We start from the raw sequence: 23839 nt of genomic DNA, 5'->3' as shown, positions 1-23839 counted from the left end.
CGGTTGCTTTTGCAGGGTGGAAGTCAGAGTATCCACACGATTTTGCAACGTGAATTTTCAGGAACCGGGCTGGTGTGCTGGAAAGTGCAAGTCAATAGTGGGAAGTGATGTGAAGTGTGTCCATTCTACCCCACCCACCTTCCAGGGTACCAGAAAGTAACCCGTGGAGGAGACCCATTTCCTTAAGGAAAGGATTTCGAATTCAGGTGCCTCCCTCCCACATGAGTAGGACTATTTCATAAATAAAAGTGAGAAATAGCTCCTTTGTCGTACGTCCAGCTCACCTTTCTTGATTCTTCATATTACTTTCCCCCTCGCACTCAGTGTTCCTGGCCCAGTGAACAGAGTCCAGGTTTTTACCACCTCTCAGGGCATTCACTCTCCCTGATGCTCTCTCCCGTTTGTATCTAACTCATTTGGCCCATTCAGGCCTCATCTTCCACGTTCCTCTGCTAGGAAGCCTTTTCTGACCTGGCTGATAACCCTGGACTCTGGAGCTGATTCAGAATCAGGACTCTGGAGCCGTCTTCATGGCATTCTTTATTCTAACTTTGGTTTCCACATCAATCTCCTTCCCAAAGAGAAGACATAAAGTCATATCCAATAGGGAAGTTAAGGACCAGGCACTTGCCCTGTGCCACCACCCGTGGTGTGCAGTGGCCTTGGAGGTATGTGAGCAGTAAGAGCTTAGGCCCAAGGCTGAAGAGGGAGAAATGAGGTCCAGGGGTGAAGCCACCATGGAGACTGTGGGGGTCTCCATTAGGATCCTCCTTTCCTGGAGCTCTTCAGGTCTTCCAGGCTGGGCCAGTCCTTAAAAGGATCACACCAGGAAAAGAGGAATCTTCAACAACTTGAAGGAATACAGTCAAGATTAAATGGCCTGATGCTCAGAGAGGAGGTGGGTCAACATCAGTTTTCACCAGGAGGCATGATTCTGGGGACGAGTGAGAGCAGGAAGTGGCTGAAGCCCAGGGAGGGTGCTCTCTGAGATACTGCAAGATTCTGAACTGTCAGGAATGAAGAAGAAGACATGAAGCCATGGACAAGAAGAGTGGTCAGCTACAGCTTTGTTCTGAGAAAGTAGCCAGAATGAACTCAGAACTATGGTCTGTGGGGCTGTGGCTGTCTAGGGAGAAAGAGATTAGAACTGCCCATAGCTGTCCTCAAGGGTAGAACTTCTTGAGACCACAGACCTCCGGAATAGTTTATCTGTATACTTGTGTGACCTCCCCTAATAGCACTCAAAACAAGAGCTGGTCGACAGAGCATGTTAGATGAGTATTTGTTGGGTGGATGGATGGATGGATGGATGGATGAATCGTTACTACAGAATTACTTAGAGATAATTGTACACTGGAAAGTAATACAAAAACAGCATTACTCAGTCATTGTGTCAACCAGGAGCCTGAAAGGACAGACCCACAAGCAAAGAGAGAAACAGCTTGCAAGAGCACAAAGGGAAGCCCCACTGGCTGTGGTTCTGTTCGTCAGCTGCACCCTGCTTCTTCACTAGGTGCCACGTTAGGAAATACTCAGGGCAAGGTTCCAGCATCCCGAGGCACAAATGAAAAATGATGTGGAATTTTAGAATCCCAAAGGACTTCAGGAGTCCTGAATGGGAGCTTTTGCAGTCCCCAAATTATTCAATAGTTCGGCTATCCTTATAGGAAACTTACCTTGATCAAACAAATTAAGTTCACATGGGCTAAGCATGCTGGTAATCACAAAAATGCTCATGGGTAGTAATGGGGGAATAATGAGGACAAATGTAATTTTAAACAACAATAAAATTTTTTTTAAATGCACATGGGTTGAACAGTCTGATACAGAACAGTCTGATATTTTATTTTTTAAAATACAAATTAATGTATTATAATACACACTCCTAAAACAAAAGCATTGAGAAAAATAAAAGATTAGAAAATTAGCTGACAAGCAATAGTTGACAAAAAGAGAAGCAGATATAGCAATATTAGTATCACCCAGTCTAGCTATAAAGTTGCCTCCTTGCCAATGATTGGGATTTTATTAATACATTGAGGTGTTAAGACAGGTCATCTTCTGCTGACCAGCTATTCTCGTTAGCATTCCAGTAGTGGATTTACCTAAATAAAAGTAAATAAATTAATACATATAACTCTATCACTTGATAAAATAAAAATAAATTAATAAAATAAATATAAACTAATAAAAAGCTAATACACTCTATATTTGGTGAATAACAACTTTCAAGATGTAGGTTCCTTGTGGCAACAGTAAATACAAGGGGAGGTGCCTTATAGAGACAAGTGGGGGATCCCCAACGTGGTCCAAAGTTCTCAAAGCATGGCACTGGGGTCAGCAGAATCTCTGGAAGCTGCCCACGAATGTACCACTGGGCTCTTTGACTCCAACACTCATGCTCTTGTGTACTCAATCATTTCTGTCCTACTGAATGAAAAGGCTGAGTGGCTAAAGACCCTGCAGTGTCGCTGCCTAGCCCGCTTCAACCCCTCTCTGCCAGCTCTGCACCCTGCAGGGAATGGTGTGCAGTCTCCCTTCCCCAGTCTACACTGAAACAGCAGATGCCCCTCAAATGCAGCTTGAGCCTAAAGGCTGGAAACTCAAGCAGGATTTCCATGTTGCAGCTGGGACTCAGAATCCTTCTTTGGGAAAGCTCAGACTTTGTTCCACAGTCTAGCCAAGTTGACTCATACCATTAACCTTCACAGTCACACTTCTCAGCATCCAGAAAGCTCCTGCCGCACGAGGGAAAAAGGCTCTTGATTTTGAAGATGTAAACTTCTTTGACCTCCTTTCCAGATTCTGGAAATGGGGAAATAAACATTCATAGGGTGAGAGAATTATGAGTTTTCAAAATGCTGACAAGGTGCAAATCAGCCACAAATGGCCTTCTAACGAGGTGACTAACCCACGCAGGGCAGAGCTACCTGGGCACCACCTTCTTGGTGCATTCTTGCACCCAGGGCACAATGCATTTGCCCATGTACCTTGCTCTTGTGGGGAGAGGGGAATACCTAACCAAGCACAATGAAAAGGAGTTCTTTTATCATGCGATGTGACTCTTGCCCCAGCTTGCTCCACCTTGTTGGACTGCATTGCCAGGTTGTCATAAAGGTCTTTCCAGCCCCAAGCCACATGCCCTTTCTGCTTAGCTGCATTTTGGTGTCATGGGAAAGCATTCACACACCCCTTCCTTCTGTCAGCCAAGGGGAAGCGCCCAAACAGGCTGTGGGAACCTCTCAACCCTCGGGTGTCCACATCTCTGCTGCCTGGCGCTGACTGAGGCACTGGAGACTCTGTTGGTTTGACTCACTGACTCAGTCGTGCCCAGGCCCAAGAAATCACGGCTTTCCTTTGATATTTTATTTATTTATTTTTAACAAGGCATCTGTTGTCTTCTCCAGATATGAGCTATCTTCCTGCTTTGGAGGTTGCCCACACCCCCATAATAGACTGGGCATCTGACTCAGGGCAGGCTGCTATATTCTTGGGGCCCTCGTCTGGAGAGCAGGGAGCACAGCACTTACCCACAGGGCCTTTTGAGAATTCTATAAGATACTGGTCCCAAGTTCTTGACACCAGTGTGCACTGAACAAAGTCCTTTTCCTCTCTCTTATTATCTACATAAAGCTCTTGTTGCAACTGAATCCCCATGTGTCGTCCCATTGAATTTCATGTCATCCCCTTGACAGAGGCAATGACTGTCCCCAAATGGCAGAAGTGGAAAGTGAGAGACAGGTTGCCATCTTTCCTGCTTTGGAGTGAATGGGAAGAGGACCCATTTTGTTCCCAAATTTATCCATTAGCATACTCAGGTCTTTTGTTTGACAGTATATGACACATCAGGACAGACAGATGTCTGAGAAAATAATGACAACCAACCAGGACAGGCTGGCCAAACAAGCCCTGGGGCCACTACAGCAAGCAGGGCACACACAGGGCTACAGAAGAGGAGGAAGGTAGGATGTTCAGGCTTGGGTGGCATGTTTGGGAAGCTGGGGAGAGAAGGAATGGGGATCTGAGCCACAAGGAGGAGCAGGAGAAAGAAACCACTGTTCTCATGAACCAACTTTCTGGGATTCTATAAACACTCATGAGAGACAGGCTTTCATCAGGTGAGAGGAGCTGTGTTGGGAGAAATGCAGCTCTTCCACCCCCGCTGCTATGTGGAGGCCACTATCATCTCCAGCCTGGAATGTGGCAGCAGCCTTTCAGCTGGTTTCCCTGCTTCCAACTTTGACCACTTCAGCCTTGCCTCCACACAGCGGCCAGGAGAGCCCATAAAGGCCTGAGTCAGCATCTGTCACTTCTATGCTCAAAACCCGGCAGTGGCACCCATCTCTAAGCAAAACTGAAGTCCTCACCATGTCCTTGACCTCCTTTGCCATGACCTTTGTGACCTTTGCCATGACCTTTGTGGTTTGCTATGCCATGACCTTTGTGGTTTGCTATGATCTGCCCTCCATGCCTGACCTCTCCTATACTCCCACATGCTCACTCTGCTCCAGCCAAACAAGCCATCTTGCCTTTCCACACACACAGGTCTGGGATCTTTTGCATGGGGTGCTCCTCTCCCTGGAATGTTCTTTCCCCAAAGATCTACTTGGTTAACGCCATTGCTCACATCTCACATTCAACCCTGCTTAAATCACGTATCCTCAGTGGGGCCCAACCTGCAGGTCCTATTTCCTACTGCAAATTACTCCCAGTCTCCATAGTCTCAATTCCCTTCCTCTGCTTTTCTTTCTTGTTTGCGTCCACATGTTCTTTTTAAATTGTTTGCTCCTGATCACCTGTGTGACGTCACTAGAATATCAGCCTCACAAAGACAGCGTTCTTTGTCCACTTTGTTCATGCTATATTCTAAAGTCTAAGACTAGTCCCTGACAAATAGTGGGTGCTCCATAAACACTTGTTGAATGAATGAATGAATGAATGAATGAATGAATGAAAATGGACCTTGGAGCCAAACAGACTCAGGGCATGACTCCACCTCCACGCTGCCCTTCTCGGCAGACATAGTAAGCTTTCTGATGCTCAGTTTCCTCATCTGTAAGATGGAAATCATCACATATACCTCACAAGATTGCTATGGGGATTAGCTACGAGAACTTCATATAAATCTTCTGGCATAAAGCAAGCTTTCAATAAATATTAATTTTCTTTAAATATTTTCAGAGACAGCCCTTAAGAGTATCTAAAAAGAGAGATTGCATACTTTGATATTCTTGGCTGAAAGAATCAATAAATGTTTTTGAACACCAGCCCAGTGCCAGGACCTATGCTAGGCCAGGAAGAACTGTGCCCTCAGGAAGCACCGAGTTCTAAGTGTTACATGTCCTACTAGAAGCATCCGGAAGGTGTTATGGGAAAGAAAAAGCAGCAGAAATTAACTTTTTAAAAAACTTTGTTAAAAATAACTTTAGAGTTACAAGCAATTGACAAATTGTAGTGAGTTCCTGTGTACCCTCCCCAATGGTAACATCTTATACAACCACAATACATCATCAAAGCCAAGAAATTGACATTGGTCAGTTTCAAGAACAGATCTTATTCATACTTCTCCAGTTTTTACATGCATTCTCTGTGTGTATTGCTACTATGACATTGATAGAGAGATTAACTGTTAAAGAAAGGAAGAAAGGAGTCATAAAGGTAGCATCAGCTCTTGTTTATTTCTCTGATGTTGTGGATTTAATATTTGCATTTAACAGATAGTATAATGAAGCTCAGAAAAGCTAAATGACGTGCCTAAGATGATATAGTTTCCAAGTGCCAGAGTTGGTATCTGCACGTGTTGATGTGAGAAAACCTTAAGGTCAGAAATTGGGTGCAATAGTATTAAGAAGACTGAAATCAGGGGCTTTGTCTTCAGACTAAACTTGCCATAGACAAGCCTGCTGCTACAAAACTGCTATTTTATAAGCTCTACTAAATTCTATTTTCTTTACTTTCGCCCCAGCATCTGTGCTTCAGAATGTCTTTTACAAAATGCAGGGAAAAGAGCCGTGGTATTCCAGAATTTACTGGGGAAATGATTCCCCAGGAATCCCTACTCCCCTTATACTTTCCAGGCAGACTCACCTCTGAGCTGTCAGCTGGAATCCTACAGAGCGAAGAAAGCAAAAACATTTCGAATCAGGGGACATGGAGAGTGGTTGAACAGCCTGGGAGGAATCCTGTATAAAGAAAGTGACTGTTGTTCTTCCCTCTGAAGCTCCTTTTTGTTGCCCCGTCTGGCTGAAAGCAGCAGGGTCTGAACCTCAGCCAAGGGACAAAGGGCTTTTCTGGCTAAGGGAAGTAATTGTGGTCGGGATGGGCCAAAACGGGAGGGAAGCATTTGACGTGGTAAGAGGGCTTACTAAATGTCACAATCAGTGCCTGCAGGATGTAACTGAGTTCTGCAAGCATGTACTAAGCACCTTTTTTGTTCCAGGCACACGCACATGATGAAGACACAACCCCATCCCTTAGCGAACGTGCAAATTAGAACAGGAGTTATTCCTTCTGCCCACTGATGATTCATTCCATCTCTCACTCCTTTGGCCACATAATACAGTAGCTGAGAACATAGCCTTGAAATAAGAGAAGCACGTTTACTGACTCATTCAATAAATATGTTTGGTGCCTACTAAGTGCCCAGCGAAACACGAAGGGAACAGATGTAAACAAAATATAGATTCCTACCCTCAAGGATATCGATTGGCTGGAGGCTGGGAGAGGAACAGACGATGAATAATAAACACAACACATAAATTCTATAGTCTATTAGAAGCTGGTAAGCACTATGGGGCAAGGGCCTGGGGCACATGGGCCAGGGGTGTTTAAAATGCAGAATTAAATAGGGTTGTCAAGGTGGACCTTACATGTGAGCAGAGACAGGAAGCAGGTGAGGGAGTGGCAGTCACAGGAACATGGATTTGGGGAGGGAAGAACACAGGTAGGGGAACAACTACAGACAAGTCCCTCGTGGGGGGCCACACCTGCTCTGCACAGGAACAAGAAAGGCGATGCCCTTTTCAGAAACAGTTTACAAACCCTTGACCTAGATCATTGTTTTTCACATAGATACAGACATAGAACCATTCAATCCTTTCTTCAAATGAAGCCTTGGTCAGAGGCCAAATATAACAGAATCGGTGTGGAGCTGGCTCATCGGAGAGTGGGGGTGGAAGTAGCATGGGAAGTGTCTCTTCCCACTCGGACTCCAACCTCTCTCACATGCAAGGTGAACCACAGGGCACCGCCTCTTCCCCTCCAGGGTTCCTAAGAGCACCATTTGGAAAACAGGACTTTAAAATCAACTCCAGGGGCTCTTCCAGGTCTGTAATTCCAACAGCCTATAGATGATGTTGAAACAAAGTTTAAATAAACTCAGATCAAAAGTGAACAGAATAATAAAAACAACTATCTTCAGCTGGGAAACTATGCCAAATAAACTTTATAAATTGGATAAACTAATACTTGGGCTGAGAGCCTCAACACTGTTTTTTTTTTTTTTTTCTCTCATTCATGGGAAGTTAATGTAAATCCAAAATCCAATACTTACTGTGGCAGATACTTCCAACCTCAAAAGTCAGAGAGATGGCATTTCTATGTTCCTGGCGTTCCCTAATGATCAATTAGGTTAAAAGTTTCTCTTTCTCTTAATATTATGAGAACCCCTGGAAAATTTTCAACTTCAATTACCTTTGCCTTTTCTAAAAAAACTTCTGTAAAAAAAGAATTTTCTGTATCCCACCTTCCTCTACTTTTTCATGACTTGAACTCCTGTGTGTCATGGACTGAGTGTTTGTGATCACCTCCCCAAAATTATATGTTGAAGTCCTATCCCCCAATGGGGTGTTTGGAAATGGGGCCTTTGGGGGATAATTAGATCATGAGGGTGGAGCCCTCATGCATGAGATTAATGCTCTCATAAGAAGAGACGCAATAGAGCTCGCGCTCTCTTTCCCTATGTGAGGCATAGGGGGAAGGCAAGCCCTCTGCAGCCTAGGAAGAGAGCTCTCACCAGAAACCAAATTGACTAGCACCTTGCTCATGAACTTCTGACCTCCAGAACTATGAGAAAACAAAAGTCTGTTGTTTAAGGCACCCATTCTACAGAAACAGGAAGCAGCTGTGGGTCAACATCAACAGTCTCTCCCACACAAATATCCTATTACTAATTTCCAAAATAAAATCAAGCATTCCCCATGTCCTCCTGCACACTCATCCTCCCTGCTCCCTCCTATTAATGCCGCCATCGCCCTTCCAGTCACCCTGGTTAACAAACCTAAGACTCTAGTTCTACATTGTGTTTCTTTGCTCCACAAATCCAATCAGTGCACAGTATCTTTATCCTATCTCCAGAACGTACCATATATTTGCATTCTTCTCACCTATTCCATTCCCACCACCGTTTTTTAGATCAAGAACTGGTGAGTTTCTTTGACACTATTGTATTTGTCTTCTAATTCACTTTCTTGGCTTTAGTTACTCTCCCTTCACGGCCAACTGTCTTTTACAAGACTTCCAGTAAATGTCCTTTAAGTGCAAATCTGATCGTATCATTCCTCTATTCAAAAACCATCAGCAATTCTCCACAGCTGATAGGACAAAGTCAGACCCTTGTTTCTCACCCCAAGCCCTGTTCATCTACCTTCCTATCTTTAATTCTCACTATTCCCCTATGTACAGTCTGCATGAGAGACTAAAGAAGGTGTTCACTCTCCCCTGAACACGGTCCTCACTTTCCTCTGGCTTCTTCTGCCTGCACTACCTCCCCAGATTTGCTACATGTCCAAATCCTTCCAGACCAGACAAAACCCTTCTCTTTGTTGCTATCTCTTCTGGTCCCCTACTTCCTCTCCTTTAAATATGCTCAACATTTTAACTGAACCTTTATAATGACCTGATTTTGACTGTGTTTTAAATTGTACCTGCCTATGGTTGATCTCTGGTACCTTCAGCTTTTAGCATATTCTGCTTGTCAGGCTACTACTAGCTGCTTTAACAAATAACACCCACATTTTATGGATTAACACAAGAAAAGTTCTTTTTTTTTGCCCCCTCAGGTAAGAATTTAATGCAGGTGTTCCTATTCAATAGATTACTTTCCTCGACATGGTGACCCAGGGACCTGGGTTCCTTCCATCTTGTGGTTCTGTGATTTTCTAAGACCTCGGAGTCCTCTGCTTCCAGATAGTAAAAGGGAAAAGACAGGGGTGTCATACTTCCTAAGCACCTTTACCTGGACACGTACCACGTATATTTCTATTCTACCGTGAGAACCAGGCACTGGGCCCAAAGTGGAGGGAGATGTCCTGGCTCAGCAGCACTTCCCCAGGGGCAGTTCTATGCTTTAGAAGGAGGAGGGGAAACCTTGGGTGGAGACTTGGTCTTCTCCGCCACACGGTGGAACACGGGAGGTTTTACATCAAAAATATACAGGTGAAGAGGGTACTATTTAAAATGCTCACCATTTATGGATGACCCATAATGGGCTCTTTTGTGCTAGACATCATATATTTCATATTTTTAACACAAAGAACAACATTGCAATATAAAAACAATAATCATCACTTTTGACATGGAAAAATTTATTTCAGAGCTCTTAAAGAATAATAATAATAACAGCAGAACTTTTTGAACATTGACTCTGAAATGGACTAAGGACTTCGAACCCAGGTGTGTTTGATTTCAAAGCCCATGTTCCCATGCATGACTACTTCAACCTCTCCTTCATGTTACATAGCTAAAATGTACATAATAATAGATGTTGGTATTTATGGAGTGCTTCCTGTTTGTCAGGCTCAATTATATACATTTAATATGTATTGATGGATTATATTGCTTAACCTACATATAATAGACACACATACATACAGAATGTGCAATGTATATATACATATATGCTGTTATACATTCAGTATACATACAAATATACAGTATATATGTTTATATGCACGTACAGTCTACAACATATATACATATGCATGTATACACATGTATGCATATACACATACATCTAGATACCATAATAAATATTGTATAAGGTATGTGCTCATGTATGTATGCACAAAATACACCATATGAGGCCATTATCATGTCCATTATACAGATGAGGAAACAGAAGCACAAAGAGGCTAAGTAACTTGTTCAGGGTCTCATGGGGAACAGTGACTCCTGCAGATGTGAACCAGGAAAGCTGGACGCCACAGTCAGAGCTAAAAGCACAAAGGTGGGCCACCTGTTCTGATTCTCTCTGTGCACAGGCCTGTTTGTCTGCCCTGACATCAGACTCTGAGGCCTCTGAGGGCAGGAACTCAGCTGTGTTCATCATAACCCTCCCAGCACCTAACATTGCCCGGCACACTTCAATCAACACTTGTTGGATTGAATTGAGTAAATTCAGGGAAAAATGCTACAAGAGTAGGATTAGAGGTTAGAATCTGTGAGGTTAGAGGAGAAGCAACAATGTCTGATGGAAAAAGTAAACAGCCTGGCATTTCAAGAAGCAAATGAAAGTCCAAGTGTTTGGTGAACTTCTCACTGTTTGTCTTTCTGGTGAACTGCGTTCTTGACAGTGAGCCAGGGCTGCAGAGCCTGGGCAGGAAGAAGGCCATTCGAGCTCACCCAGCCCTTTGCGAATGCCCTTATAACTGTCTTCTTGTGTGTCTCTGGGCCAAACATTGCTCAAGGACTCAAGACACAGGAAAATGTACTTATTTTGCATTGCAAGTTTGGGGAATACGACAGAGACAGAGAGAAATCCCAGGACTTTAACGTTTATCTTTTATGTTTGGAACACAAATAAAAAATGGGGCCTGTGTGAAGAAGGTTTCAGGATTTCTTAATGAGGTGACACAGGCACATAAACATAAAATGAATAATTAAGATTGGTGAGGGGCTTCAGATATCACAAGGCATAGTCATATACAATATCCTGGTTAATCCACCCAAATCACAGCTTACCGCTTCTACCAAGTGAAAGGGATGGGTTTTCATTTGGTTGCTGGCTTTTGTTGTTGCTGCTCTTTTGTTAATTTTTGATGAACCAATATTTAGACTTTCTGTGAAAATGGAGTATTGAGTTCATGCTTTGTTTCTCTGATTCAAACAAATAGAAGCGACAGAAAAGATACATAAATTATATATATACACAAAAAGACATACATATATACATATGAATATATTATTATATATTCATAGAGGAATAGAGGAGGAAGTAAAAATGATCTCTCTTGGATGAGGAAGGAAACAAAGGCACAAATGTGTGAGAAGGGCTATAGCCAAAAGCTCCTAAGCTCTGGCTAGGGAGTGGGGCTGAGGATTTAGCTTCTGCAGAGACTAAAATAAAACCTAAGCCATCCTGCAAGTCGGGGAGCCAGGACCAGGCTCAACACTCATAGCCGGTACATAGATATATGGGGTTTCCTTACTTAAGACAATGAGGAAAATACCTATGACCCAACCCATCCACTCCCCTGGAGGTATGGATGAGAGCCAGGAAGACAGAGGCACCATCTCTCAGCTAGGACTGGAACCAAGCAACACGCTGACTTGGAGACTGGGATCTACAACACTCCCCTTGCTGTTGTGTGTGAGACAGGACTCCTGAGATGTCAGGGTGATACCTAGAGATCTACAGGTAGGCCTGAGAACAAGGGGGAAGCCACTAGAAAACATGGCATTAATACAGATGGAGGGGGAGAATAAATGAAATTCTCTCATTTAACTCCAAGCCTAAGCCTAGCTCCAGTTCCTAGTGTAATCCTGATGGAATAGAAACCAGAAATTAGAAATATTAGATGCCTCTGAAGTTGGAGATACAGTGGATCAAAGACTAAGAGGACTCACTAAAAGTGAACAATTGTGCACCACTTAACAATGGGTACACATTCTGAGAAACGTGTTGTTAGGTGATTTTGTGGTGCGAACATCATAGGGCGCACTTACACAAACCTAAATGCTGTAGCCTGCTACACAGCTAGGCCATATGGCACAGCCTGTTGCTCTAGGCTACAAGCCTGTGCAGCATGTTACTGTACAAAACAAACTGAGAGTAAATCAAGCACAAGAGAAAATGATGCTATCAAGATAGGTGGTAAACAGGAGAGGTATATGGCTGCTAGTGGTGTAACATGACATACTGTTTAACAACAAACTTTTTATCTATAAGCAGAAATAGCATGGTCTAAAATAACTATACAAAGTATACAGCAGCAAATACATAAACTAATAATGCAGTCATTTATTATCATTACCAAGTATTATGTACTGTACATAATTATGTGTGCTATACTTTATATAACTGGCAACACATAGGATTGCTTACACCAGCATCACCACAAACATCAGAGTAATGCATTGTGCTATAATGGTATGATGGTTATAATGTCATCAGGCAATAGGAATTTTTTAGCTCCATTATAATTTTATGGGACAATCAGTGTATACATGGTCTGTCATTGACCGAAATGTCTTTAGGTGGCATGTGACTATATTTGTGTAAGGAGTTAGGTTTCTAGGACACCTCCTGTACTCAAAATGGTATAATTATTCTTCCCATTCCACTCACCCACATGGCCACAAGAAGACTGGAAGTTTATTACTGGAGTCATCGAACCACAAACCTCTGGACTCAGGAACACCAGGCACAGCAGAAAGGTGAGGAGATGAAAATGAGAGCCAGCCCCTTTCTTTCACTCAACTCCCAAAAGGCTGCCTGTCAGGCTTATACCAACAGATGAGATACTGGAGGATTCTGGAATTCCTTAGAAAGCTAATAAATCCAAGTAAAAAGACTTGCAGTCACTGGACAATTAAAGATCCTGCAAGGATAGAGTTGATTATTTGTTCAATTGCCCAAAACTGAAACCCACCACTCAAGTCCTGATGTCATGTGTTGGGCTTTCAATTAGATTTTAAGTGCCTTACTTTACAATATAAATGAACAATAAAGAATCACCAGTTTTTAAAGAACACTTCCAATATAATAAACAGATCAACACTATTATTCAAAACACAAAATAGATAAAATGCAGGCAGCAAAAAATTTTATGTGTATATATTTATATGTAGGTTATATATAGATAATCAAGTTAAATTTAAAAAGGAGAATTCAAAAATCCATTAATGTAATATACCATATTTAAAATGTAAAGGAAAAAATCTCAATAAATACCAGAAAAGCATCCAACATAACTCAAAATTTATTCAAGGCAAAATGCTTAGTAAACCAGTAGTATTAAAATAGAATTTCATTAACCTAAAATAATTGCGAATAGCATATATAATAATGTTGATTTAGAAGTATTAAAATGAAGAAACAAGATAATAATGCCCTTTCTCTGATTCCATTTGACATTGTACTCGTGGTCCTGACAATGCAATAAGATAAGGAAAAGAAATAAGAAGTACGAGAATTGGAAACTAATAAAAAGTCTTATTTCACACAGTAAAATTTTCTCATGGAAACACCATGAGAAAAACTATTTCTCATGGAAGATAATTTATAGAAAAACTATTTAGAATTAAAAAGAGAGTTTAGCAAGGTTTCAGGATATAAGATCCACATATCAAAGTCAACATGAAATTCTAGCACTAAGTGGAAAAGAAGACCTCTCCAAAAAATGCTCATTGTACCCATGTTCTTTATAAGAAAACGTTAGAAACCACTTAAGTGTTTGATAGAAAATCATTAAATAAATGGTATCATAAGTTGTAAACAATAAAAATGGACAAGTACTAAATCTAGTAAGATAAATAAATCTCAAAAATGTAACTTTAAACAAAAAAGAAGTTGCAAAATAGGTAAGTGACTATTAGCCTTTTTTCTCTGGTATTGTCTTAAACACTGGTGTCATTGATCAGAACAGCATAAAGACATCCATGGTCTAAAGCCTTCCCTTATTATGCTTAATTTACACAGCCATAAAACACCACAAAATGCACATCTGCCACAAACTAATCCCTGGATGTTCATTATACAAAAAGGGCTTTTGCAATTTGCCTCCACTTGAGGTATCAGCATTTAAAGGTTGCAATTAATGGGAAAATAATTCCCACCCCCAACAGAAGAGTTTAAAAAAAAAAAAAACAGGTTGGCATACTGAAGGATTTAGTGTGAATAATGGGTTGTCAGAATTTCTACATCATCAAGAAAATTGGCAAAGAAGAACAAAATCTCTGTCCACTGTTCAAGCACCTCATTCATTTTCTATTTTTTTCCAGTAAATTTGCTTTAGACACAACCCTTAACCTTTTCAGATCTCAGTTCTTGTGGAGATATATGAGTCTTCCCAAAGCCTTAGCAAATCAGAGCTGAAAGCATCTTAGGATACACTGCTCCCCACCCCTTCTGGCATGCTTCTCAAAATCATACCATTACCAAATCTGGGTTCTAGCCACCTCTTACAAGAAGACCATGAAAAGCACACATGTAAGGAAACTAGTATTGAATTTATCATCTATATTACATTTAATGACTTAAAAACCACAAGAGTAATATTATTGAAAATATTATTATTACAATTTGTAGTAGATTGAATAGTGTTCACCATAAATTCATGTCCAGCCAGAACCTCAGAATGTGACCTTGTTTGGAAATCAGGCCTTTGAAAATGTAACTAGTTAAGGATTTTAAGATGAAATCATCCTGGATGTAGGGTGAGCCCTGAATCCAGTAAGCGGTGTCCTTATGAAAGGAGGGACAGACACGGAGGGGCACTCCAGGAAAAGGCCACACGAAAACGTGGAGGCAGAGACTAGAGTTAGACCGCCACAGCCCAAGAATACTCAGCACTCCCAGCAGCCACCGGAAGCCAGAAGAGTAAAAGAAATATCCTCCCTTGGAGACTTTGCAGGGAGTGTGGCCCTGCTGGTACCTTGATTTCAGATTCTAGCCTGAATGACTGTCAAAGAATAAAATTCTGTGGTTCTAAGTCACCCCATCTGTGATACTTTGTTATGGCAGCCCTGGGAAACTAAAATACTACAAATTTTCAAACGTCACACTAAAAATTACATCATTGGTTGAAAATGATAAAAAATATGAAACTACTGGAAAACACTACAATAGCAAATGACTTTGTCACTGGGAAGAATATGAGGAAGCAGGAATTCTTGGGAAACATTAGGAAAACTGGGTTCCTCCCTGGCCAGGCCAGGTCCTCTCATTTGTGGTACTGAACACAAAACTACTAATTAGGAGAGTTATCAGTGTTTTCTCTCCAATGACCTCATCAAACCCATCCTTTCACAAGGAGAATTTTTTTTAACTGAAAGAGAGGTTGGGAATTGCAGAACTCTGCAAAGGTAGTGATGATACTGGGTAGTAGGAGCACTTCTTGAGCGCTCCTGTGTCCCAGACACTCGCCCAGTGTTGGCTCCTCACCGTCTGCGTGTCAGGCCCTCTCTGCTGATGCTGCTTTGCAGATGGCACACGTTGGATTGGAGGCTCCATAAGCACAGGGACGTGGACCTGTTTGTTTGCGGAACGGTGCCTGGCACAATCTAGACACTCAGTGAATACTCGGTGAATTAAATGGAGCTGAGACTTGCCCAGGTAACACAGCCAGTAAGCAGTGAAACCAGGCCTACAGGATTTAGGCCCAGGTAATATGGCTTTAGGAACCACACTCTTAACCAGGGTCCCATCCTGCCACTAGTAGGATGCAAATTTGCAAAATCGAAAGAAGGAACTAATTACCCAGTAATCTACCACTCAGTTGGTCAGTATTAGCATTGTGTGGATACTTCCTCCTGGGGCTTTTTTCCTCTTTGTGTTGTATTATTTACCCCCAAAGTTTTGGTCACAATTTAGAAACATATTCTGCCTTTTAAATTTAGCATTGTAGCAAATCATATTCCTATGCCATTATAAACTCTTCATAGATAAAACATATATTTCATTGAGAGGTTGTTACATAATTTACTTTAAATATTCCCTATTATTGGACACAGGTCATTTCCACTAGTTTTTCTACTACAAATAGTTCCCCAGTAAATATGCTGGTTCATAACCTTTTAACAATATTTACAATTATTTCCTTAGAATAAGTTCTAAAACAGAAAAAAAATAGTCTCCTGGGTCAATTGGTATAAGAAAGGTTAAAGGCTATTATTACTGTGCACTGACAAAATGCTTTCCAAAGGAGCATAGCAATTTATCCTCTCACCACCAACGTGCAACAGTGAGAAAGGAATATTCGGGTGGATATTCTATATGCTAAAATATTTACTAATTGCATAAGCAGTAAATGATTTCTTATTACTTTAAATGCATATCTTAGGTGCTGGAATAAAAAGAAATACATATGCCTACATTATAACCCACTAATTCCACCCCTAAATGCATACATATGTCCACCAATTCAGCCCTTCAGAGATACTTAAGGGAACTAAGTACATGTCTACCATGGTTGTTTTGTTCAAATACCCGAACACTGGAAACAATGCAAATGTCCAGCATCAGTAGAATGGATAAATCCACTGGGGCACCTTCATAAAATGCAACATTACAGAGAAATTTAAGAGAGGATGAACTCCGTGAAACAACATGAATGCCTCTCACAGATATTATGTTACATAAAAGTCTAGCACAAAGAAGAAAATACTGTGAAATTCCATTTATATTGCATTCAAGGACAGGCAAAATTGGCCGATGATAACAGAAATCAGAATAGTGATGGGGGATGCCGGGGGTGTGGGACTTGACTGGGAAAGGCCATGAAGGAGGCTTCTGGGTGCGGGAAAGTTTCGCAGTCTTTATCTGGCTGGTGGGCAGACGGGAGTACACAGGTATAGAAATTCATTGAGCTTAAAATTAGTTCAATTTATTATACAAAAGGTTATGCCTTATGGAAAGTTAAAAATGTGAAAATAAAAATAAATAACAAAGCATGAGTTTTGAAGAATTACATAAGTATACAGACCCTCCTGTGAAGGTCCTTTGAGGTAAATGGTTCATTACTCTATTTTATGGGAGTGAGAATTGGCTTTTGATGATATCATGCTTTGCTGTTCAGGGAGTTAGATAATGAACTCACTGAACTATTTACACATATGTTTGAAGGTTACAGGAAGCTGGAATAGTGCCCAAAAGACTTAAAGAGTAAAGAAAGTCATTTTAGCAATTACCATCTGGCAAATCTACCATTTCAATGATTATTTAAGTAACTGTTTTAGGGACAAGAAATGATAAACCTAAGAAAGAAGGCATCATCAAAATCTTCAGTGACAGAAGAGGAACAACACCAGGAGTCAGAATGAGTGCTCTCTGACTTGAGATATCGGGAGGCTCTTCAATGTATTTCTACACTCCGAGTGTCCCGGGCTCTCTTCTACCTTTCTTTTCTCTTCAGTCTCCTTGACGTGTTGCCCAATCTGCCTTTAAATGTCAGTGTGCTCCAGGACACCATCTCCCTGGATAATTGCATGTAATTCCATGATTTTACAGACCATCTATAAGCCAGTGCCTCTCAAGTTTACACCTCCAGACCTGACCTCTCACCTCCTAGTCTTCAGACTCCCGAACCTGCCTGCTTGACATCTCCATGAGGTGCCTCCTAGGCATCCCAAATTTAAAACAGATTTTCCCAAATGACTCCTCTCCCAGCTTCTCCACCTCAGGCAAAGAATCACACACTACTCAAAGCCGCAAACCCAGAAACAGAGAGGGATCACAAAGCGACGAAAGACATTTTCCATTTTGGCTTTTAGTTGTAGCACTTACCACCATTTTCCATGCCATATACCAGTGTTTTTATTATCTGCCCCTTTAAACAAGAATTAAAGCTCCATGAAAGCAGGGGCTTTGTTTTGTTCACTGCTGGGTCCTCGGGGCCTAGAGCAGTGCTCAGGGGGTTACAGGCACCCGGGATGTGTTGTTGGTTCCGTGATAGAGTGAGCATCAGCTATTCCTGACTGCAATAATTTCTAGTAATATAATAAATCACCCGTAGTAATATTATCATTTATTCACTGGGTTATTGGGAGGTTTACATAAGATACAGTATGAAAAATGAGGGGGGGAGGTTTGCAATAAAAATGGCAGATTGCTCTGCTGGTCTCTGCAGGACAATGGCCTCACGACAACTCTGACATTGGCATTTGTAGGTGGAAGCCAGAAAGGGCGTGTTTATGTCCCGATTATGCTCCCAATCATTAACTGGGAGAATTCAGGTTCCCTACAGAATCTCTCTGAATCTAGATACTCTCATCCTTAAACTGCAAATAGTTGAATCGGTCTCACAAGGTTATAATGCAAATTGCTTTAAATGATACAATGTTTATGACACTGTCAATCAAGTACAAGTCCCTAAAAAAAAAAAAAGGACAAAAAAAATAGGCATCTGCATTTATGTAAATTATGCCGTTGATCATTATGCTTTCATGGGAGATTAAGTGTAATTTTTAAACAATATTTATTATCTTATAAATAATGTTTATTTATCCTCATTATCGTACATGCTTATTACATAGAAATTATGAGATGTCCATAGAAATATTTTAAAATTAATTTTGTTTTTTAATTATAGTTGATATACAAAATTATATTAATTTCAGGTGTACAACCTAGTGATTAGACATTTGTATAACTTATGAAATGAATATCTTTAAAATAAAATTTACTTAGAATTCTGCATCCCATGGATAACCATTGCTCACATTTTGGTTGTATATTTTTCAAGTCTATTTAACATGTATATCAGCATATATGATATTTTAACTTGTCCTTATGTTAATAATGTTATCCAAATTCTTAAAGAACATGACTTATAAAAGCTATTCTTCTGAGCTCTTATTGATGGTCTACCGGGCTGATCTGATTTACATGCTTACAACTATAATAATATTGTTAATAAATTTTTTGTCATTATTTCCATGGGTGAAGTATCCAAATGGAATTACTGGATGAAAGGGAATTAAAATTATTGAAGCCTCTGATGCATTTTGCCAAATTTTCTTTCAAAAAAGATTTCCCTAATTTACGCTAAAACCAGTAGTGTGTAATTGCCTATTTCCACACATTTTCATGCAATACTGAATTGCAATATGGGAGGAAAAGCACAGATACCAATTGTGGTACACACACACACAAAGTCTTGTTATTATTTTATCTTTATAAATATATAATAATATAGTTTAATATCAGTTTGGTATAATAATGACTTTATTATATTTGGAAAAACGCGTACCATTATATTTTTGTTTTCAAGTAAAAATTTAAAATTCCACCATCTAATAGTAAATTCTTGCTGAATACAATTCCAGATATCTCTCTACAAAAAGAAAGATACAAAGACAGGCAGGTAGACAGGGAAGAAGAGAAGGAAGAGGGCGAAATACGGTTTTATTGGAAATAGTTCTCATTACTTGTGGATTCTGTATTTAAAAACTTGCCTACATGCTGGTCTGTGGTGATCATTTCACAGTATATGCAACTGTCTAGTCCTTATGTTGTTCACCTGAAACTGATACAATGGTATATGATGACAATCACCTTTGATTTAAAATTACTAAATAGACGTATTTTAAAATAATTTACTGGTAATCCCAAAGTCAATATTGTCAGGGTCGTAAAGGGTCAGTCCCTGACATGCACAGAGTGGCAAAAAATTTGAGTCACTTGGCCTGCATGTTCCCAACACATGTTGAACAATGCAACGCTCTGCCTTCTTGTTTCAGAGTAAACAGGCGTTCCTTGTGCAGCCTGTTTAGTGCCACGTTTTTGCATTGTTGAGCTTTTCATGGTGCTTTCACTATGTAAATTGTCCCCTAAGTGTTGAAGTGCTGTCCAGTGTTTTAACGAACGAGAAGGCTGCAAAGTGCCTCGAGAACAAAGTACATGTTAGATAAGCATGTCCTGGGGTGAGTTACAGTGCCATTGGCCACGAGTTCACTGTCAACGTTCAACAACATGCTGTGTGCAATAAGGAGCCTTCAAATAGACACGCACACAAAATAGGGCATGTGTTGATCAGTTGATGAAAATGCTGTGATCAGAGGACCTTAGGAACCTAACCCTATTTCTCACCCAGGAGCAATGGCTCTGTATTTGCTAACTACGTTTTTGCAGAGACTTTCTCGAATATAACTACCATGGAATGCAAGAAGTGACCATACTTTAGAAAACTTGGAGATAAGATTTTTAATGGGTCATGCTCTAAGTGCTACAATTAATAAAAATATTAAATTTACTTTTACTTGAATTAACAGTAAAAGCATAAATCATATAGAATTAAAGTATTTGCTGAAAATTGTTCCATTCTCTTTGCAACAAAAAATATCAATTCTTAAGCGATGCCTCTAGATTAGAAAATCTGAAGGGATGAAGATGATTTTGAACTTACTGAGAGGCTGGACTCGTCGTGTTTTTAAACTATGTTTCAACTTCACCATTCCCGGACTCTCTGATACGGGGAAACTGGAACACGATTACTTCCTGACACACACATCTTCCTCCACCTTTCACCCTGAACGTGTTCAATTATTATTGTGGCATTATCAAAGTCTGTGTCATTCGTATCGGAACTGTGACCATGAATTCAACAGGGTTTCAGACTTGATCTGTTTTTAATCCTAGTCTGCATCCATCGCCAGTACTTTGACTGCAGTTTCTCTACTCCTGAACTCGGACTTCGCAATGATGTGGTTCGGTACTATTGTTTCTGTTATTCTTATTACTAGTGATTACTCGACTAGAACTGTACTGTTATATTTAGAGCAGAGGGACATGCCTTTGGTACGCACACACATGTACCACACACACGGCATACCAAACCATATCACACATACCTAGAACACCCCTCGTTGGCCCGTTCACTTGGGTACAAACAGTGATCGGTCTGGGCAGTAACAGCTACCCCCAGCAGGGTAAGCCAGCTGCCTGGGAAACACTGTGTCCAGGCCCAGGGGCCATACAGCTTGGTGCATATTCACAATCAGAAGCTGACCTAGAAAGAAACTATCACGGTGCTGTATCTCACTGATCCTAAGACACACAATTTTTGTCGTATTTTAACATTTCTTAAAATGAAGTGTGCTTTATAATCGATGTCATGTCAGAGTGTAATGGGCAGTGGTTTTTGTTTGTTTCTTATGATACATAAAAGTAACAGTGCATCTAAGAACTGATGGCATCTTTGGTTTAACAGAATGCAGAGGCTCAGGCCTGGAAAGGCAGCCATGAAGGAAGGGGGCAGGGGAACTGTCGGTGACTGGCAGGCAGAGAAGAGGGTTGAGCAATTGAGGCAGAAAATGGCAAAGGTGAATGAGTAGGAAGTTTCACAGTCATGGATGGGGAATATTTTAGTTGAAATACTGTGTGTGCAAAGGTCACTTGTCCATGATCATCATCCTCAAATATGTGATGGGCTGCCATGGGGAAAGAGAGGACTCAGCAGCTGTGGGCAGCTCCCAGGGGCAGAATAATGACAATCAAGAGGAGGAAATGGTGCTGCTGTGGGCTCCCAAAAGTAAGGATTCTTTTTTTAATTTTAAACAAACCAGATGAACTTTCATGTGAGAAAGTGAGGTTTATTGAAAGGAGTCAGGAAGAGACATGTTGCAAAGTATCTCTGCCTTGAATTTGAGATTTGACATAGCAACTTCTCTTCCAGTTTTAAGTTCTAAAACTCTAAGAATTTATGCCCATTTTAGCCTCTTTTAGGAAATTATTTTATGTAAATAATCAAAAAGAACAATGGGCAGATGTGTAGGGTGTGATGTTCATTGTAGAGTGAGAAAAATTAAATCAATATTTATTTATTGGGATATGGTCAAGTAAATACAATGCGAGGAAAAACACAGCTGCTTAAAATGGCCATTGTGAAAACCATGCACCAGCAAGGGAAACTGCATGTGATAAAACATTGAAGGAATGAATTACAACACAACATTGCATCTTCACTGAGAATCCATAAAAATATGTCAGTATGTGGACAAGAACTAGTTATAAAGAAGTGAAAATGTGACTTTTTGACTGGCAGAATTCTGAGTTAGTCTTTTTCCTTTTTAATTTTCGATTTCTGTTATTATTGTGTTAGCAGATTAAGCAAGACCTGCTGTGGGGAAGTTAGCTCCTGTTCCTGCTCTGAGGGACACGAACGGGGGCCTCTCCAGCATGAAAAATATTACGTAAGCTCTTGGTGTGCCCTGTCAAAACACTTACCTTTACAAAGAATGACCTTCAGTCGTTTGGACCTCATTGTTCAATAAACAGACCTGTTAGGTATGTGTAGACTAGGGACCCCATAAAGAAATTACTTAGACAATAAGGGCATTGTGAACCAAAGGATTTGGGGGAACCTCTCAGTCCCTTCACTCCAAGAGCTCATCTAGTAGTGAAAACCAGACCATAAATGAGTCAATGAAACTGGCATAACAAATGATACGATCTGGATGAGCACAAAATAGGGTAGGGGCCCCGGGGCAGGAGAGGACGGGGAGGACAGGTAATGCGGACTGTACGGAAGGCATGGCGACAAGCTGCACAGCAAGAATAATTGCAAACGTTGGTCATTTTATCTAAAGAGTAAATGCTCTTTTTTAAATCAAATAAACCACTTTATACCACAAAATGGTAATTGCCTGCCCCACTCACCACCAAATCCCCAGTCCGACTCCCTAGATCCAGCCTCTTTCAATTATGCTACCTGTTTCTCTTGGTCACTATCTCCCCATCTCTAAATAAGATGCCTATACTGTTATATCTTGCTTTATAAACTGAAGTTTTATATACTGACTTATTATTATAGAAGTAGGTTTTCTACACCATTCTAAACATCTTAATTTAATTATATATCAAATATTGGGTTAATAAGAAACTGTTTGCCTCATTCTATATATATTATATATGTTATTATATATATATAATGTATCACTAAAGCAATTAATACAGGTTGCATATCCTTTCTCATAGAACTTACTGTTTTTCCTATACTTGTTAATTAACTCTGTTTTTGTTTGTTCATTTTTTAAGTGAACAAATTACTACTTTATCATTATACTTTTTTCCCAATTACCTCAACAGACATTTGGTAATTGGTACAAATATTCAACCACAGTTTCCAACACTTTGTCCATTTCTGTCTCATGCTCTCCCCCCCAACAACCCCCCCTCCCCAACACACTCACCCTGTAGCCTCTCCCCCTGGGCCCTCAGTCCTGGGCTCCTGTCCTGACCCAGTCATCTCGACTACTGTGCAGCTTTCACGCTGAGCCTCTTTTTCTCCACCCCCCTCTATACCAGGCATTAAATGCCCTGGGTTTTTAATCCCATCCCTGCTCTTTATCGACCAACTTGTTTTGTAAATTATATCCTTTAGCAGCTTCCTAAGAAAAGATGTGTAGTAGTAAGAAGTTTGAGCCTTTCAAGTTAGAAAATGTCTATATACTACCTTATATCTGCAATTGATAATTTGGCTGAATATAGAATATTTGGTTGAATATAATTATCCCTCTGAATTTTGAAAATGTTGCTCTTGTTTCAGCATCCAGCGCTGTGTTACTATGGTTAAATTTGAAGCCACCGTGGATTCTGAATCTTCTCTCATTCTCTCTGTCTCTCTCTGTCTCTCTCTCATTTTATTATAAGTGTTCTAAAATTTCATAATCACGTGCCTTGGTGTAGGGTCCTTTTGCACAGCGATCCCCAGTCTTTTTGGCACCAGGGACCAGTTTCATGGAAGACAATATTTCCCCAGGTGGGGGTGATGGGGATGGTTTCAGGATGACTCAAGTGCATTCCATTCAAGCTCACCTCCTGCTGTGCGGCCCTGTTCCTGACAGGCCTGGACCAGTACCAGTCCACAGGTCCACAGACCGGAGGCTGGGGACTCCTGCTTTG

General features: G+C 40.7%; 1 long non-coding RNA gene across 1 annotated transcript; it reads right to left on the bottom strand.

Moving 5' to 3' along the window:
• Positions 1-400: 400 nt before the first annotated feature.
• LOC123478026 (uncharacterized) lies at positions 401-6230 on the bottom strand. The gene is made up of 3 exons (XR_006653125.2): positions 6088-6230; positions 2697-2805; positions 401-2105 (listed from the first exon to the last, which is right to left on the bottom strand). It is a non-coding gene; the product is annotated as an uncharacterized lncRNA (long non-coding RNA).
• Between the last annotated feature and the right edge of the window lie 17609 nt (positions 6231-23839).

This window comes from Desmodus rotundus, chromosome 4 (genome assembly GCF_022682495.2).
Source record: "Desmodus rotundus isolate HL8 chromosome 4, HLdesRot8A.1, whole genome shotgun sequence".
Taxonomy (NCBI): domain Eukaryota; kingdom Metazoa; phylum Chordata; class Mammalia; order Chiroptera; family Phyllostomidae; genus Desmodus; species Desmodus rotundus.
The sequence above is the reverse complement of the archived record's forward strand: the minus strand, read 5'-3'. Positions and strand labels throughout refer to the sequence as shown.